This window comes from Microcebus murinus, chromosome 5 (genome assembly GCF_040939455.1).
Source record: "Microcebus murinus isolate Inina chromosome 5, M.murinus_Inina_mat1.0, whole genome shotgun sequence".
In the NCBI taxonomy this organism is placed as follows: Eukaryota; Metazoa; Chordata; class Mammalia; order Primates; family Cheirogaleidae; genus Microcebus; species Microcebus murinus.
Genome location: NC_134108.1, coordinates 3,878,582 through 3,896,584, shown reverse-complemented (window position 1 = coordinate 3,896,584; position 18,003 = coordinate 3,878,582).

Below are 18,003 nucleotides of genomic sequence, written 5' to 3'. Positions count from 1 at the left end.
ATTGTATACTTGGCTTTAGTCAACTGGTTGCTTCTCTTGCTTCATCAGCTATTCTCTGTTTCTGCTAAAAAATATTCACTTTATAGATATTAACCTTTAATTCCTACTTTAAAGCAATTCTCTCTATCCTCTCCTCTCCTTCAAACCTCTCTTCAAGTTTCACTTAACTCCTGAAATATTCATCATTTCCACTTTCCCTTGCTGTCCATTTCTGCAAATTCTCCCTGAAAGCATCTACTCATTCTTTATCTTTCATTTATTTGTTAAATATCATTTGGCAATATTAGATATTAGGGAAAAGGCTGCCTTGAGATGGTCATAATGGGAACTAATAATAACAATACTAACCAGGAAAGTCACTTCTCTTTCTCATCTTCTGCTAAAAGGAAGAGACCTTTGCCACTTCACATTGTTATTTGAGGATTATATACATGGCTGGTTTTTCATATCTATGCATACTCCACCCATGGATTCAACAAACTTCAGATCTAAAATATTAAAAATAAAAATGGACATTTGAGTTTGTACTGAACATGTACAGACTTGTTTTTCTTTTCATTATTCACTAAGCAATACAGTATAGCAACTATTTACATAGCATTTACATTGTGTTAATATTAATAATCTAGAGATGATGTAAAGTATACATGATGCTGTGCATAGTGTATTTGCAAATACTAGGTCATTTTATGTCAGGAACTTGAGCATTCGTGGATTTTGGTATCCCTAGAGGTATAAAGTTTAAAGTAAGTTAGATATAAATTAAATGCTTAATTTGTATGTTAGAACATATACATGAAGTAATTAGAACATATCTATACATCTATATTGATCATCTATTTATCAGTCTCTTTACCAATACTCCCAGTGTCCATTTCTTTCTTTAGCTATTGCTGCCATTGCTTCTCCAAAGTCCAGCCCAAGTCATGGAAAATAGTACCTGCTTACTTAATATTTTTCAAGTCAGTATTTACTCATGAATGAATGATAATATATCTATGTGATTCCTATGGTAGTGTTCTTTATATTAATATATAGGGAATTTGATAAATGTGTTGAATATAACTGAATAACTTTTTATTTTTTATTTATTTATTTATTTATTTATTTATTTATTTATTTATTTTGAGACAGAGTCTCGCTTTGTTGTCCAGGCTAGAGTGAGTGCCGTGGCATCAGCCTAGCTCACAGCAACCTCAATCTCCTGGGCTCAAGTGATCCTACTGCCTCAGCCTCCTGAGTAGCTGGGACTACAGGCATGTGCCACCATGCCCGGCTAATTTTTTGTATATATATTTTTAGTTGGTCAATTAATTTCTTGCTATTTTTGGTAGAGACAGGGTCTTGCTCAGGCTGGTTTCAAACTCCGGACCTTGAGCAATCCACCCGCCTCAGCCTCCCAGAGTGCTAGGATTATAGGGGTGAGCCACCACGCCCAGCATCTGAATAACTTTTTAAAAGCATAGAGTTACAAATTAAAACTTTCCACTATTCAGCTGCTCAAACTAAATGGCTTACAACTCTAATAGGAATGGATAAGTGTCCCCATTAATAATTAGTAAGACAATTACCATCACAATTTAGAAACCAAGTTATTTTTTCAACCTCAATTGTATTTTGCATTTATTTATATGCATATCTCTGAAAATTTTAGGAATAAAATCATTTGATAAATAAAAATGTACCCATTATGTTCAAACTTTAAATGCATCTGATGAAATGATATTTAAAACTGTATTATTTGATTAATTCTTCCGAAGATAAGTGTTTAGACTTAATTGCCAAGTATTTCTAAATTAAGCTTTTTAAATCATGTCATCTTAAAGGCAGACACCATTCTACATGATTTTTTAAACATGAATTCTTCTATGATTTGAGGCTTCTTGCAGTTTTTTCTAAGTTAAAGCAAATTTCTACAAAATTAAAGAATAAAAATAGAAAATAAAAGTAGTCAAATATGTAAAAAATACATGTTACAATATCTAAATACTTTTATAAGTACACTAAATAAAAAAAATGTGGCTTCTTGCACCTTGTCATTGATAGAAATGTGATTTTTTTGAAAAACAGGAAGATGCAATGTCATGTTAGATTTCCTGACAGCCTGAAATGTCTGCCTTGGGTATAATCACAATGTGAAATAATTCTTCTGCTTCATTTCTATATGTTTTGTGACATATTTGTTGTTTTTTAAAATAATTTTTATGTATCTACTCCCCCAAGCAACAAAGAAAAAGTATGTTGGTAATCTTTTACGTTAATTTTACTATTATAGTGAAGTCTCTGGAAGTGCTGAATGTTGTTTATCTCCTTTGCAAAGTCCAAAAAGGTATTCTTTTTTGATTAATTGTTAAAATTCAGTTAAAATATTTAAAATGCCATTCCAAGCCTAGAAGTTACTTAACTATATTATTTTAAAAGTCATGAATTTCTTCAAACTCTAAGGTAAGACAGTTTTGAAAATGCACTTAGATTATTAGATTTTAGATGGACATTTATTTTTTAAGTAATAAATTTCAACATTTGAAAATGTAGGCACATTCTATTCCTATCCCCAGATATTGCTGCTCTTTTACATAGTGCTATAATATTACTCTGATTTTTTGATAGCTTTTTGATGACTCTATCAGTTTGAAAGAACAACTATTAGCTCATTTTCCCATTCTTTAAAATATCATTCATCTTAGACTGTAGGTGTGGCCACACTTTATCATTCAGTGTTGAGGATGGCCAAGACTTGAGTAGTGCAATTTATAGTGAATAAAAATCACCTGCAGGGACTTAGTAATAAATAAAACTAACAACAAAGCAAACTAAAAACAAATACAATTTAACTTACCCCATATCCAAAGATTGTGATTTTATAATTCAGGGATAGATCAATACTGGCATTTCTAATGTGTACAGTATATCATGGTTTGTGGACCACAAGTTTTCAGAAACATTAGTTTTAGCTAAGAAAATTTCTTTTTAATTTTGTCATCAATCTTCCTTGCCAAGCAAACATATGTTTTATAACCATTCCCACACATTTTGCTTAACTAAGCCTTAATGTTGAGTACACAGGCTTTTTAAAAATCACTCAACAGGCTGCATGTTGTCAGGAATTGTCCGGAAAGATACTCTTCTTCTTTCAGTGGCTCTACTACATAATTTTAAACATTTCCTTAATCAATAATGACAACTATTTTAATAACTGCGTTGAGTGGTAGTTTTACTGGTTTTGAGTATATTTTTAAAATAAATTTAAAATTTAATACACAGATGGATCGTGAAAATGAACTATGAATCAAGGGTTATGATTAATTCTGTGTACCTGAGCTATAATTTAAAAATAAAATACAAAAGTGTCAATTTATGTAATTTAAACAAATTAGTACTATTAAAATTTAAATAACGACATATTACAATAGAATGCTTCTACGTGTGTATGTTCTCTTTCTAAACAGCTGGTAACATTTTGTATGTTCTCAGGTGCATTTGTCTATGCAGAGGTGAAAGGAAATTAGAATCTTCCCAGCGCTTATCCACCCTTTGCAGGAGGGGAAATGAAAGGTCAGAGCAACGATTTGCTGACTGGGAGACTCAGCATAGTGGTGGCTCTCAGCTAATCAGAGATTTCCGGTCGGGAGAAAGTTCATTTCTGAAAGGCAAAGTCCTTGGAGACTGGCTAGGTTTGTTAAAAAATACTATGGTTGTTCCTTTGTTTTTTTCTTTCCTTATACAAACCTAGTCCATAGATAACCATAGATCCATTAGTTTCAATTTGGTGAAAGCCCAATGTTTAGAAGCACTCAGTCATAAACAGTTACTGAGTGAAATAATAAAATGATGAGTTATGAACGTGAAAGGCAAAATAATACAGTGATAAATGGGCAAGAGGAATTTACACATGGTGCATATAAAAGTGCACAGACCTAGAAAGCAAAATAGCTTTCATTTACTTTAAAGAAAGTACGTGCAGATTATTTTGTATACATCACTTGATTAGCTTCAAAAGAGTCCCATGAAATATGTATAATTATCCCCATTTTAATATCAAGAAAACTGAAATTTAAATAGATTAACTCACTCCAGTTTTCATGGATGGTAAATATTAATTTCAGCCATTGGTCCAGTTCTGTGGCTCCAAGACTTGTGCTCTCACTTTAGGAAACTTACCTTGTGCTTCTCACCTTCTGTGCACTCTTCTTAGTGCTGGAATCTTGCCATTATCCTCATTTTTCAGGTGATACAACTGAAACTTAGAGAAATGTAGTGACATGTCTAAGGCCACTTAGACTGGTGAAAGAGCAAACCAGTATCCAACCCTGGAAGTCATTACACACCTGTTCTGAATCCTGGCATGGCCTATTATTTCTACACTATGGCAAGCTTTGTGTGGAAGATGGAAAGGAGAAAACTGAATCCTCCAAACATGTTCTAGGGAGGTGAACTCTCTTATCATTTGCCTGATTTTGTGGATGTCCATGCCTGTCTTGTTACAGAAGCTGATGGCTTGTCATCGTATAAATTGTTTTCCCATCACCAACTGAGTAGGGAGCTTATCACATATAAGAAACACTGCTGGTAGAAATCCCAGTGCAAACTGACCAGCTTGGAAAAGGAAGACAGCTTATAAATTTCCAACTTCAGAATGATGAGTTCCTTGATTCAATTAGTTTAGAATAATGGAAAATCATAGGGAAAGTAAAATATAAACTACAAATTGCATGTGTAGAGGAAGGTGGCTAATTAATTCAGATTTTTGTGAGCTGGCATTTTAGAAGCCTAGTCGCAATCTTTGTGTACCCTTAGAGAATGTGATTGTAAACTTGGTTTTAATCACATGTGTTAGTATTCTGGTTTTTTTAAAAAAGAATCAACTAAATAATTTACAAAGGATAAATTATGGAGAGGCATGCTGGCATGCCTGAGTGATGTGTCTGCCAGAAACATTAGGCAGCAGGTCATTAGTAAGAGACAGTTTCCAGAAACATGAAGTTTGGTCTTCTGCATGAGTTAGTGCTTCATTTATAAGACCTGTGTTTATATCTAGCACTTGGATAACCACATGAATCTATGTGTCTGTTCGTAATCTTCCTGGGCTGGGAGTACAGAGACCAGGTTTTGAGGTTACTTCATCCAATGAAGGTGGCAATTACTTGTGCACAAGTATTGTTGTGCATTGAATGTAGGGCAAACACTTGCTAAGGCTGAATATGCTCAACTCTAAGAGATGCACATTCTTGGAGACCTAGATCTTCCAATGAAGTGGTCAATAGTGACAGTTTGTTAACAACCTAGCAGAGTTTAGCATAGTTAGCTTAGCTGGAATGAGGGAAAGGCAGCATCTATAAGAGGACAATCTTAGCAACATGAGCAATCTTTTAAATTCCACATATATGGGAAAATATCTTTTTCATTTTCAATCTCTGTAACACTAATCAAGCACAATGCCTTGTACCACACAGTAGGGGTTCGATACATACATATTTGTGTAATTTACATAAATTCATACTTGCCTATATATTTTAAATGTCAAAAGTGCAAGACATACATAAAGTAAAATTAAAATAAAGTACCATCCTTTATTTTCATGGTAATTTTGTTTCAGGCAGAAACACTAGTGAAAATACAATAAATTGGGGGTTGAAACCAATTTTTTCCTTTATAATGAATCACTGGGGAGGTAAAAAGAAATACTTTGAACACAGGGAGACAATGTCTGCAGGACAGTTCTCCATCATGCCAGTGATACAGCCTGTCCTTGTCTTTGCTTGAACCAAACAGTCCTGCTGGCAGGCTCTTCCTCACATGAAGACGTAACAAAGGCAAAACCTGCCATAGAAAGCGAAGAGGGCAAATTACTTGAATAATTTTCACACTGGGAAAATTAATTAGAATTAGTAATCTTATAAATAGCACAGTGACAACTCACAAGTGATTTTAACTAACATAAGTTCTTTTCTGCATAACTCCCTGATTCCAGTTGTCTGAAACTTGCCTCTGTGTGCTCCCTTCCCCTGGGGTCACCTGACTTCCTGGTTTGGGTTCAGCATTCTTCTCACCAGCAGCCACACTCTGTGTCCTCAGGGAGTTCCACATCACCTTTATGTCCTCGGGGAAAGGAGACAGAAGAATGTTCTGGAAAAGCCCTTGGTTTGGCTAGGAAGTTCACACAGACAGAACTTCCGTTACCTCAGTTAATTCTTAAACCCAAATGTTAGTACATTGAATAAGAGGGAAAGATCCCATATTACCTGACCCACTTTTTAGTGAACTTCTTTTCAGATTATTGGGCTAAGGGAGAGTTTCCAACAATTTCCTCTCCTTCCCTCTCCAGCCCCATACTTTTGCTTCCTTTTATTTTCTTTCCGTTTGTTAGTCTTGGGTGATGGTGGTTACTTGTATTTTTCTGTCCTTACTTCCTCCCTTCTTCCTTTCTTTCCTTTTCTTTTCTTTCTTTTTTTTTTTATAATATGAAGATTTCTTTTTATTATTTTGTGGAAAAGTTGTAACTGTATGCCTTAGTGACAACACACATCGTATCCAATGTTCCAATAACCTCTGGTCCCCGACTGTCTCATTGTCTCATCCCACTCTGCCATGTCATAACCCACCTCTGTGTGTGTGTGTGTGTGTGTGTGTGTGTGTGTGTGAGGGGGGGGGTGTACATGTTTCATTTTTTAGCGAAATTTTAATTTAGGTGAAAATTTGCAGCATCTTTTTTCTTCTAAGCAAGCTATGATACTTTATAAATGCCTTCTATTTACCAAAACAAACCCATATCATTTTCATAATAACTATCTTTCAGGTAAGAAAAAATATTAAGCTCGCTAATCTTGATTAGGTCCATGTTATCAATCAGCACATTATTGCTTGTTCAATCAATTTCCAGCTTGAGTATAAAAAAAAGAAATAGATTTGTTAGAATTTTCCCTTGAATATCTAGCAATGCTCATGAATTTCTAATTGCTCAGATCTGTGCTGACTCTGACTACAGATTCATGACAGTTCTGCAAATGTCACATGTGAAAAAATATCTCATTTTTTATAGTCAACCTTTCTAAAGTTTACCCAGAGTATCACTTTTATTTGCCATTTTGGGAAGGAGAAAGCACTGATTCCTCCCCGTGGTAAGATAGTAATAGAAGCCCCTTTTCTTGGTGTTTGAATGAATTTTAGGAGGAATAGTTTCTTGGCTTATTTCATTTATCTTGAGGATGTGCTGCTCCATTCAGGTAATGGCTTTCCAGACAGGGACCCAGGAATGCAAATAGGTTGTACCTGCGGTTCCCTTTGCAGGGAATCTCTGTGTCCATAGCATTTCTTCCTTAGGCTCAATATTTTATGAAAATGCCTTTCAAGAAAACTAATAATCGCCCTTTTGGTTTTAGGAAGACCTGTTCTTGGATTTTAGCTAATCTGGTTGTCATAAATTTGTTTAATATAGTTGCTCTTTAAGCATCAATTTTTAGACCTAAGTTATTTTAAATCCAGTCATACTGTGGCACCTTTGGCCCCATTAAAATTTCCCTTGCCTGAATGGTGGTTTGAGGTATAGTCTGCTTGTTCCTCAGCCTACTGAAACCAAACCCAACACACCCCACAGCTGTCAGTCATAACAAAACCTAATGGCCAACACCAGAGTCATCTGAATAAGTCCCCCTTTGGGCATGTTTTCTTTAAACTACCAAATCCTCAACCCCCATGGGAAAGCCTAAGGGAGAATGCCCATGGACCTGTCATCCCACAGCATGGTGTTTCTCTCTCTCTCTCTCTCTCTCTCTCTCTCTCTCTCTCTCTCTCTCTCTCTCTCTCTCTCTCTCTCTCTCTCTCATCTCTATCTCTTTCTCTATCTCCATCCCCCCACTAGCTAGCTAAGCTTCCTTCTGCCTCTGGACCTCCTCTTGGCCTCCCTTCATCACTGCTGACCTCTATGAGACCTGTGAGTGATAAATTTCTTCTATTTCATGCATTTTAGTTTCGCTTCCTCATTGTGTCTCACCTGGCACACACACCTGACCCTAACTCCCCTGTCAGGGCTCTCCTAGAGAGTGGAGAGAGACCTCTCCAGAGAGAGACCTCAAGACCAAATTAGAAACAAATCACAACAATAAAAACCACAGCAGTAGTGAAGACGGACTTCTCATTTGTTGCTATGAGCTGAAGAACTTCAGAGTATCTGGTTTTTCTATGTAAAAATAACTTGAAGTTCTTTCTCTGCAGTAGAGTTTGAATTCTCTCAAGTCTGCTTTAAAACAACTGCAGTATGCACTGCATCTCCGTTATTCTTACTAAAGTGAAATATTATTCAGACTGTGCTGGCTGGTAAATGTTCTAGGCGTGCGATGTAAATGTTCTTCCTGGAAACGACCAATCCATTTCTGTAAGACTTTAAATTATAGTTGCAATCCTTTCTCCTCGCTCATTTGATAATGTATCTCTTCTCACTTTCTTCTATTCATTAATTTTTTTCTCTCCTATTATTTATCATTATGGTCTATGACTGTTGTTTAACTCTCTGAGGCTATTTATGCCATTTGCATGAATAATGTTACATAAAATAAAATAGTACCACACCATAGATTAAGGAAACTCACTTTATAATGTATGATTAATTATAAGTGGCTACTCTTTCCATAATAAATTAATATAAAATGTACTTAATCATATGTTATGGAGATATGTAATGCATAAATAATTTTCTATGCTTCACTTTAATCCACATTTTATACCAAGTTGCATTATCATCTATAAAATGCTTTTCAATTATACCTAGGCAATCCAGGCCATATAATACTTATTTCAAGGAAAACAATTTAATATTTTAACATTAAATATTACATCTCAATGGCAGTAATAAGGGTTAATAGGATTTAGTTTCTAATTATTTTGATCATTTCTAGGCAAGCAATTTGTCATAAATTAAAGCATAGCTTTAATTAGAAAAAAATATTTAATGAAATATTTAGTGAAATATTTAATGAAAATGTGAACTTTGAAATTTTAAGACCTAACCTTAAGTTCCAGCTCAATGTGTGAATGTCAAAAGTTACTTTGCATCTCAGAGTCTGAGTGACTTGGTAAAATGGGAGTAACACTACGTCCATTAGTGTCATTATGTGACATTAGTAACACTAATGTCTCTCCTTCCTGCATGATGAGACTGCTGTATTTATTTAAATATTTACTGTGCATCCAAGCATCCAATGCAATATGACTCTAGAGCATTTTGTTATGTTTTAAAGCATCATATACATGCAAGGTACAGTTAGAATTGATTCCAAGTCTCTGTCAAAAACAAATGCACATTCATTCTATCTACATGTACTCTCAGCCTGTCCATAAGAAATGAATGTTGCTCTCTGAAAAAGAGCTGAGCAATTATTCATAAATCCCTTTACAATGTAATTAAAAAAGGTACGAGTCTGTGGTGCTTGCATTTTGGTTTTCTTCTCTCCTTTTCCAGGGTCCCCTGTTCTCTTTGAGCTGCTAGCAGGAGGCTCTGCATACAGTAAATATTTGCTAACTAGCAGGAGACTCTGAACACAGTAAATATTTGCCAACTTGCTTTGATTTCTGTTGGTTCCCACGGATTTTTTTGCCATCCCGCTTTTCCAAGCCACCCATGGTGCCACCTTAGCAGACCGTGGAAACGATGTCACACATTGGAATGCCCCCTATGCCTGTCCATCTCATCTGCTTTGATCCCTGTCTACCAGCAAGCAGCTCAGGAATAAAACTGAGAAAACAAACTCACCATAAGTTATTAATAGTTTAACTCTATGATTGTTACCACTTCTGTAAAAGGCATAGGCAATAGTCAGCCTTTCTGTGGCCATACTTACACACATTATAAAACTGTAATGAAATCCCCTCATGGAATGAATTAGGACCTTCACATTAACTCATGATGATTTTCAAGTAACCATATACTGGTAGAAACCATAAGGAATGTCCCAAGGGAAACAGCCAGGCCTCCCCAGAGTCTGGGCATATTTTTCTGTGAGTGACTATACCCTGGGGCCCAGCCTCAGCACCAGGAGGACTTCCTTCTCACCCCTTTTGTTGGTCAGAAGAGGCTGTGCTTGTGCAATGCTAATAGCCCAAGTCTCGGGCTCTTTACCCATGATGCTCTATTTCTCACACAATCTAGTTTGCAGTGGGGGGAAGGCAGGTGGGCCGTAATCAGCAAGAATTCTTCTCAACATGGTCATTCCAGGCCCAGCATGGGGGAAACACCCTCATGAGAGCATCACCACTCACTGTAGCAGAGGGATGAGAGGCTGGGAACCATGTAGGTCCTCTCCTTGCCTTGGACACAAACAATCACCACCACCACCTCCACATAAAATTCTTGGTAAGAATAACATGCCACCTGCTAGGGACTGGTTGTCTCCTCTGTGTCCAGTAATGAAGGGAGAACTGGACAAGGGAACACTGGTGCAGTTTACCCCTCCCCCCCATTCCCAACTGCCACCCAGTAAGAGGGGGTACAGGGAGACCCAAGGCAGCCAGGATGTGCCTACTGCATATGACCTGTCTTAGTACCTGCCCCCAGTTCACGTCCACATCCCTTCTCACTTCACCACTGTACTCACGTTCAGAGTTGGGGTGAGGGCCTGCAGAGCAGCCAGCATTGCCACATACTTCTGTCTGTGGTCTGGGCCCACATTAGGTGCTGCCCCCACGGGATGACAGACACTTGTGGGCTGTTACTGGGACACCATTCACCTGGGTTTGTGAAGACAACAAAGACCCATTTCTTCCATTCTTGTTTCCAGTAACAACTGCTTTTTGCATGGTAGGTCCAAATTGTGTTTTCTCTGCTTTCTGCTGGAAACAAAGGATTTTTGAACAGGCATCCCCATGGAAGAAGGGATTGCCTACTTGGACTTTCCAGTATTTAGGGACACCAGGAGTTTGGATGGCCAAGAAGTTTCCTACTCACCCACCTGATGCCTAAGCTTGGGAGTGGTGGTGGTCATCATAACTGTAGCATGATTTCCCATGTGTGACAGACATCCTCTGATACTGACTTTTGAAAATATGGCTTTCAAACTTACAGAAAGACACTTTTAGAAAGTAAAGATCAGGCCTATATATTAATATTGCCATTTTAGCTTAGAACTGTCTTTTAACCCTAATGATGTGAAATACATAGGAATTTCAGGCATGACTGTTTATATCTTAGACTAGGACCTAAAACTTAATACATAGTTTTTATGGCCCTGTATATCCAATTCCTTTCAAAACGATCCAAAAATAAAAGGGCTCTAATTTGCTTGAATATATGGAAAGATGTTAAGCCCACAGACAAGCCGAATAGGGCTGATTTACTTGCAAGTGTAGACCAATCTGTGGCTCATACACATGAACAGTTTTTTATTTTTTGTCCTCCAAGAGGTGATTTTCTCAATTTTGAAACTTCTTAAGGTTTAAACTTAAAAAAAAAAAAAATTCTTTCAGCATGTACAGGTTAACTAAGTTAAAAGGAAACAGAAAAATAGAAAATTCACAGCAACGAGTATTAATATGATGCTTCCCCCAAAACGGTACTTTCAGAACATGTTCTCTCATTAACCATTTCTAAGCATCTGCTGAAAATATATTTAACTGTCTTACCCTCTCCTGCACTTCATGTATAAATGTCAAAACCTAGAACTATCCTGATTCCTCACATAGGTGAAAGAGTAGTTTCCTTTATCATGCTAAAATGTATTCATTTCTATACCTAGCATGGATCAGCAGCAAGTATTCCTCATGGGGATTATGCCTCCAGTAGAGCAGAGAGCCACAGGCCAAAGAGGAAGGATCCCTTACAAACAAAGGGTGGGAGGAGGCAGATGGCAGACCAATGCAGCAGGAATCTGTGACTTGAATAATATTGATTTTTTTTCATGATTCTACAGTTTCAAGTTTTAAAAATTAATGCTTTTAATTTTCTTTACAAATTTAAACTTTTTATGGCCATCTGAAATAGTGAATATTGCAAATACAATATGAAAACATCTTAACAGGAACATTTTAAAGCATTTTTATTATTCCAAAGAAAATGCTGTGAAACTACAATCTGAGAGAACTGAAATGCTGGTGTTGACAGCAAGTCGAGCTTATGTGTGGTTCCTATGAACACATTAATGCAAGATCGCTGTAAACCATGTGGGAACAGCCTGCCTGCAAACCACAGATCGATCTAGCAGAGGACAATCTCCCAGGCTACCACAACTATCTATTTTAACTCAATATTAATTTTAAGAAATAATGCCACAAATAGCCACAGGATTAACTCCAGAAATACTTTCCTTTCAACATGAACTTGTTTTTCTCTTTAAGAATCCAGAATATTTGCTGCAGTTTCCTGAAGTAAATGAGCTTGTTTTTCTTAGTCAGGCTTGCCGTGCCATATGATTCCATGTTCCAGCACTTGTTTCCGTGGGCCCTGGCCCAGTGCCTGGTGCCCACACGCAGGCCCCGCTGAAGGACAGAATGAACGGGCCTGTGTGTGTCTATCCTATGGGGGCAAAGCTGGGCTGCCAGGCCTTGACTGTGGATCACAGTACACAGCTGCAGCCTTAGCAAGTGTTGATGATGAAGGTCTAAGCAAATTCCTTGAGGTGATGTATTTGCTTTGATTGAACATCAAAACACTGCCATTTCTTTTTCTGCAAATGCTTGCTTTTTTATGAAGGCTCAACTATCAGTGCTTTAACAGAATGGGTAGAAAATGGATTGACAGAGCATGTTGAGCTGTGAATAGCTAAACCCTTCGTTTATAATTTCGTTGTGTGATTTTGGTTACTTTCCAAGTTAGCTAAATTTCTACATTGAAGTCCTTTTAAAATATTTAGCTGTCACTTATAAAGTTCTTACTGTGTATTCTGGACACTGTTCCAAGTACTTTGCATATATTAGTTTATTCGTTATAACAAGAGGTCAATTCTGGCATTGTCTACACCTTAAAGAACAGAAAACTGAGGCACAGGGAAATCAAGGCAGTTGCCTAAGGTTAGATTTCTCTTGAGACATGAGGCCAGGGTTCAAACCAAAGTCTGGCTCTGAGTCTGTGCTTGTAACCCAAATACCATGCTTCATAGATGTCATTATAATTCATGATATTTGGCCCATGTGGTGATTCCTGGAAACATCCCGAGAAGGCTGAGGTATGGGGAACATGGAGTGGCCATTCCCTCTCCTTCCTGCCCTTTCCCTTTAACAAGACGTCACTCAGTTGACATCTCCTGCCACTATGTTGTTCTTTCCACACTTTCCCACCAAACAACCCATTCCTTTGCTCAAGCTCCTTCTCATTCCCATCTTCCTTTCTGTGGTGGACTGCGTTTTGCATCCTTCCAAAATTTATATGTCGAAATCCTCACTCCCAAGGCGATGGCTTTAGGAGGTGGTGCCTTTGGGAGGTGATTAGGTCATGAAGGTGGAGTCCCGTGAATGGGATTAGTGCTCTTATAAAAGATGCTGAGGAGTCTTCTCTTGTCCCTTCCCCCACGTGAGGACACAGTGAGAAGGCATCATTTATCAACCAGACCACTTGCCCTCAGTAGACATCAAATCTGCTGGGGCCTTCAACTTGGACTTTCCAGTCTCCAGAACTGTGAGAAACAAATATTCATTTTTTAAGCCACCAAGTCCACCAAGTCTGTGGTATTTTTGTTACAGCAGCCTGAACTCATTAAAACATCTCCCTAGTCTGAAACTCCCTGTCCTCAAGTTTTTTTTCCATCTCCCTGCCCCAAGTGTTCTCATATTCTGCTCCCATTTAGGGAATCAGCACACTAGGAACTGCAGCCGTCCAAAGTTCCATCCCATTCCAAGTACCGTAATCGTTCCTAAAGGAGTCAGGGTCAGGTTATGGCAGAAGAGGGTCATTGGAATGGGTCATCCTTTGTGGCCTCAACTGATAGTCTACACTTAGCAACAGGCTCAGATGAAGACCTCAGGGAAGAGCTCCATATGGTGTGTGATGGGACCAAGGTTAGGAGGGAGTCTTAGAGGCCACAGCAATAGTTAAAAAACACAAAGGAAAATATAACTGGTCTCCAAGGAAGTCCTAAATTTAGACTTAAATATCAAATTATATGGTAATAAAAACAGACTTGTCTATGATTCAGGGGAATAAGACATGGCTTAGTAACCTGTGAATGATACTTCTCATTGGGTGTGAGAGTTACAAGTAGTTTTATTTTCTTTATTTGTATTTTATTTCTTTATGTGTTGCTTCCTTTATCCCCAAGATTTTTTCCAGTGATAAGATATTAGGTTTTTATATTAATTCTTGGATTAAAATTTATCTAGACTTTATGTTTGTGTAGTACAAGGAATGAGTCAATATTACCTTTTCCATATGAATAGCCAATTGTCCATGCATCATTTGTTGAAAATAACATTCTTTCCCTCATGTGATTACAGTGACATAAGTTAAGTACCCTAAGATATATGGGTCTATTTCTGGACTCTTATTTGTGTTCCATTTTCCAGTGCATCTGCCCCTTAGCCTCTACCATACCATCTCGATTACTAGAACTCTATTGATTACATAGAGCCAGGTGATAGTTGAAAAGACTCCAAGACTGCATGGGGTACATGTATGTTAGGCTTGAATAAAGGATCTGGGACAGCAGAAGAAAGAAGTCACATGGAAAGGTCAGAGAGGTCCAGATCTTCCAGGGACAGCTCTTAAGACTTTTTTCCAGTTACACAGCATGCACTTTATCTTCAAAGTCTGAACCACCACACTGAGTAACAGATACTTGGTCTCAGAGTAGCCAGCGCATGAGCTCACTGAGCGTCTTTCATATGAGTTGGCAGGATGCTCTGCTCAGGTCTCCCAGGCTGAAAACAAGGTGCCTTCATCTGAGGACTAGAGCCTCTTGCAAGGTCACCAGGTGTTGGCAGATTCCATCTTCTCAGCTGTGGGTACTTACCGTGGGACTGAAGTCCCATTTCCTGTTAGCCATCAGCTAGAGATTGTTCTCAGCCTCTAGTAGACCTCGCCGTTCCATCAGCAGCTCAGGACATAGCCATATGCTTTCTTCCTGGAGGCTGACAGGACTCTGTCACTTTGAGTTCTTCATCTGTCTTTTAAAGGCCTGCGTGATTACATCAGGCCCAACTGGATGGTCTCCATGTTTTAATACCAACTGACTTGGAACTTTAATCACATTTGCAAAGTCCCTTCACAGAAGTACCTCGATTCATGTTTGATTGAATAACCCAGGGGCAGGAATATTGGGCGGGGGGGGGGCGGGGGGGGGAAGCTGATGTCGGGAGCATCATCAGAACTGCCCCTTTCACCTGGAGCCTCTCCTGGGTTGGCGTGCGGCTCTACAGCACCTTTGTCCTGTGTCGTCTGTCTAAATAGCTTTTGGGTTTGATTCATCTGTTTTCTTGACTCTTTTCCTTGCCATCCTTTCCCTGATTTCCTTCCCTTCTGGAATAACATCTCTGCTAAGCAACCAATATAAGCCATCGTTATTTTTGTTCATTAAAGAGAAATTCAGTTTGTCCTAAAACTTCTACACTTATACCGATTTTTCCCAAGACTCGTCTAGGCATTTCTGCCAGTGCTGGTTTGCCCAACAAATATGCTGTTTCCAACAAGTGACTGCTGTTTCAACACAGGTTGAGAATATGTTTGGATGCACAAAAAGTTGCATTCCCCAAGATAGGATTGTAGAGGTAGCTGCCAACCCCAAATGTACTTTCTCATTTGAATGTACCAAAGAGATTGCTTAGGCACATTCAGCAAACATCTGGGCTGTCAGTGGTAGATATGAGAGCCTACCAAATCACCTGTAAACTAAGATTGCTTTAAATTTTCCAGATATTCTTTATCTTGATTATTGCCTTTCTCCCTCCCCCAAAACATGGTCTATAGACTTTTAGACGCACAGTGCTATAAGTAGCCTGCAAAACTTTCTTCACATTCAGTGTACTCCAGTTGGAAGTGAAAAAGGATAACATGTAATTGTTACATGTAGTGTAAGTGGTGAGGAGTGAAGGTGGCCAGCATTTGTTGAATACCAGACCCTAGGTAGTAATTAATAATATTAGCTATTTAATTTTTAAAATATTCTTGGTATGCAGACTGTCTTAATTTATTAATGAGTAAATTAGAGTGAAAAGAGATTAAGTAACTGGCTAAAGCCAAAATTTGAGCCAACTCTCTTACTTTGATTGTCACCTTACTCACTGATTCAGATTTATCATCTAAAAAATAATTGCTAATAATCCCACATGCACAAGAATGCCGTGAGTATGAATTAGAGAATGTCAGTGACAGAGACACACAGTAATTGCAAAACAGTGCTTGTCATATCAGATCTGTCATATCTCCTCTCTACAATACATTTAGCCTAGGAAAATGGCATGAGATTTCATAAAAAGTATCTATAGTGTGTGTTAATGAAGATCCAGTGGTAGCCAGAAAGTCAATATGTGACATACTTTTTCATTATGATGTGTTGTGATGGTTCTATTTGCAATGTTTCATGGAGGAGAGTTATTTTAGTGCTTATCAGAGTTGTTGGAAAGGCCCTTTGGGACTGTTAATGCTTAAGTTTCTTCATTAACTAGAAAGATGAAAATCTGCCACTGGGCACTAAACATATTTTAACAAATCACTCAAAAGGATAAGGTCACTCCTCCAGTTTTCTTTTTTAACCACTTGAGTGTTTCAATGTGATGACTTAGAGGGAAATGTCTACTCCACTCATCAAAACTAAGAACTTGCTAAATACAAGTTAGCCCAGCAGTGCCTCATTGAAAAAAAAAAAAAATTAAAAAGCCTTATCATTTATCCACACCCCAAACATCATTACATCATTCTGTGAGTTCTGAGATGCCTCAAGTCATTTGGCCAAATAGTTTGCCATGTATCAAATTAGTGGTCATCCTCTTAAACCTGTCCCTTCTCTGGCCTGTTCTGTCATAGCTAGTATCACTAATCACTGAACCACTCAAGCTAGAATTTTGTGAGTGGTTTTTAACTCCTCCCTTTGCTTCACCTACAGTGATACACAATAAATCTACATATTTTATCTCGTTTTTTTGGTAGTTTCTCAAGTGAGTTAACACAACTAAGGTGTTAATGGCACTAGAGGTGCCATGTCCTTTCTTTGGATGGCTACAAGGGCAGCTTACTTGATCTTCACACCGTGGGCTTGCCCCTGACATCCACCCGCTGCAGTGTAACCCAGCTGATTCTTCTGAAGTACAAATGACCACAGCACTCCACTGATAGCACACTTTAATGCCCACAGAAGAGTGCCTGTCACAGTGGAGTCACACAGTAAAGATACGTATCTCTGTAGCATGATGAACCTATAGATGAGAATGGACTGCATTTCAGACACGCCAACTTTCACAACCCCACTCTGTGACGAAAATATGTCTATTCCTGAACTTCAGAGAAGGTTCAGGGATGAAGATCTAGAATTAATTGTCATCAATTATATAGCTGGATGTTAAGGTCATCGTAGTGAGTATGATTGACTGAGAAGCTGTAAATGTTTCTACAAAAGGGAGACACCCACAATTAGCCAAATAATAATTTCCTACTTGATCCTGAGATATTATATCATAAACTTATAAATTTGTGAGGGTTTATAATTCACAGAGAAATAATATATATCTCAATTAATTTGAACCTTATAATATATATATATATAATATATAATCCTTATATAATCTTTATATAATCCTGTGGAGTGGGGTTCATTTTACAGTGAATACAGTTTTTGCCCAGAAAGGTTTAATGAGTTGTCTAAGATATTATGGCTAGGATTTGGAAGACTTTAGTCTTGGTTTCTAAGGTGAGGGGATCTTGGAGTACAATAGACTACATTGCCTTTTTGTGAGAGTGCTGTAGGTGTTGGCTTCTGCGCTAGCTGGTCACATTTGGAGAGACTAGTATATACCTGGTATTGTGGCTGGAGCTGTAGGATAAAGATGAGCATGGCCCTGTTCCTCTGGACTTAATTTGAAGACTGAAAAGAATAA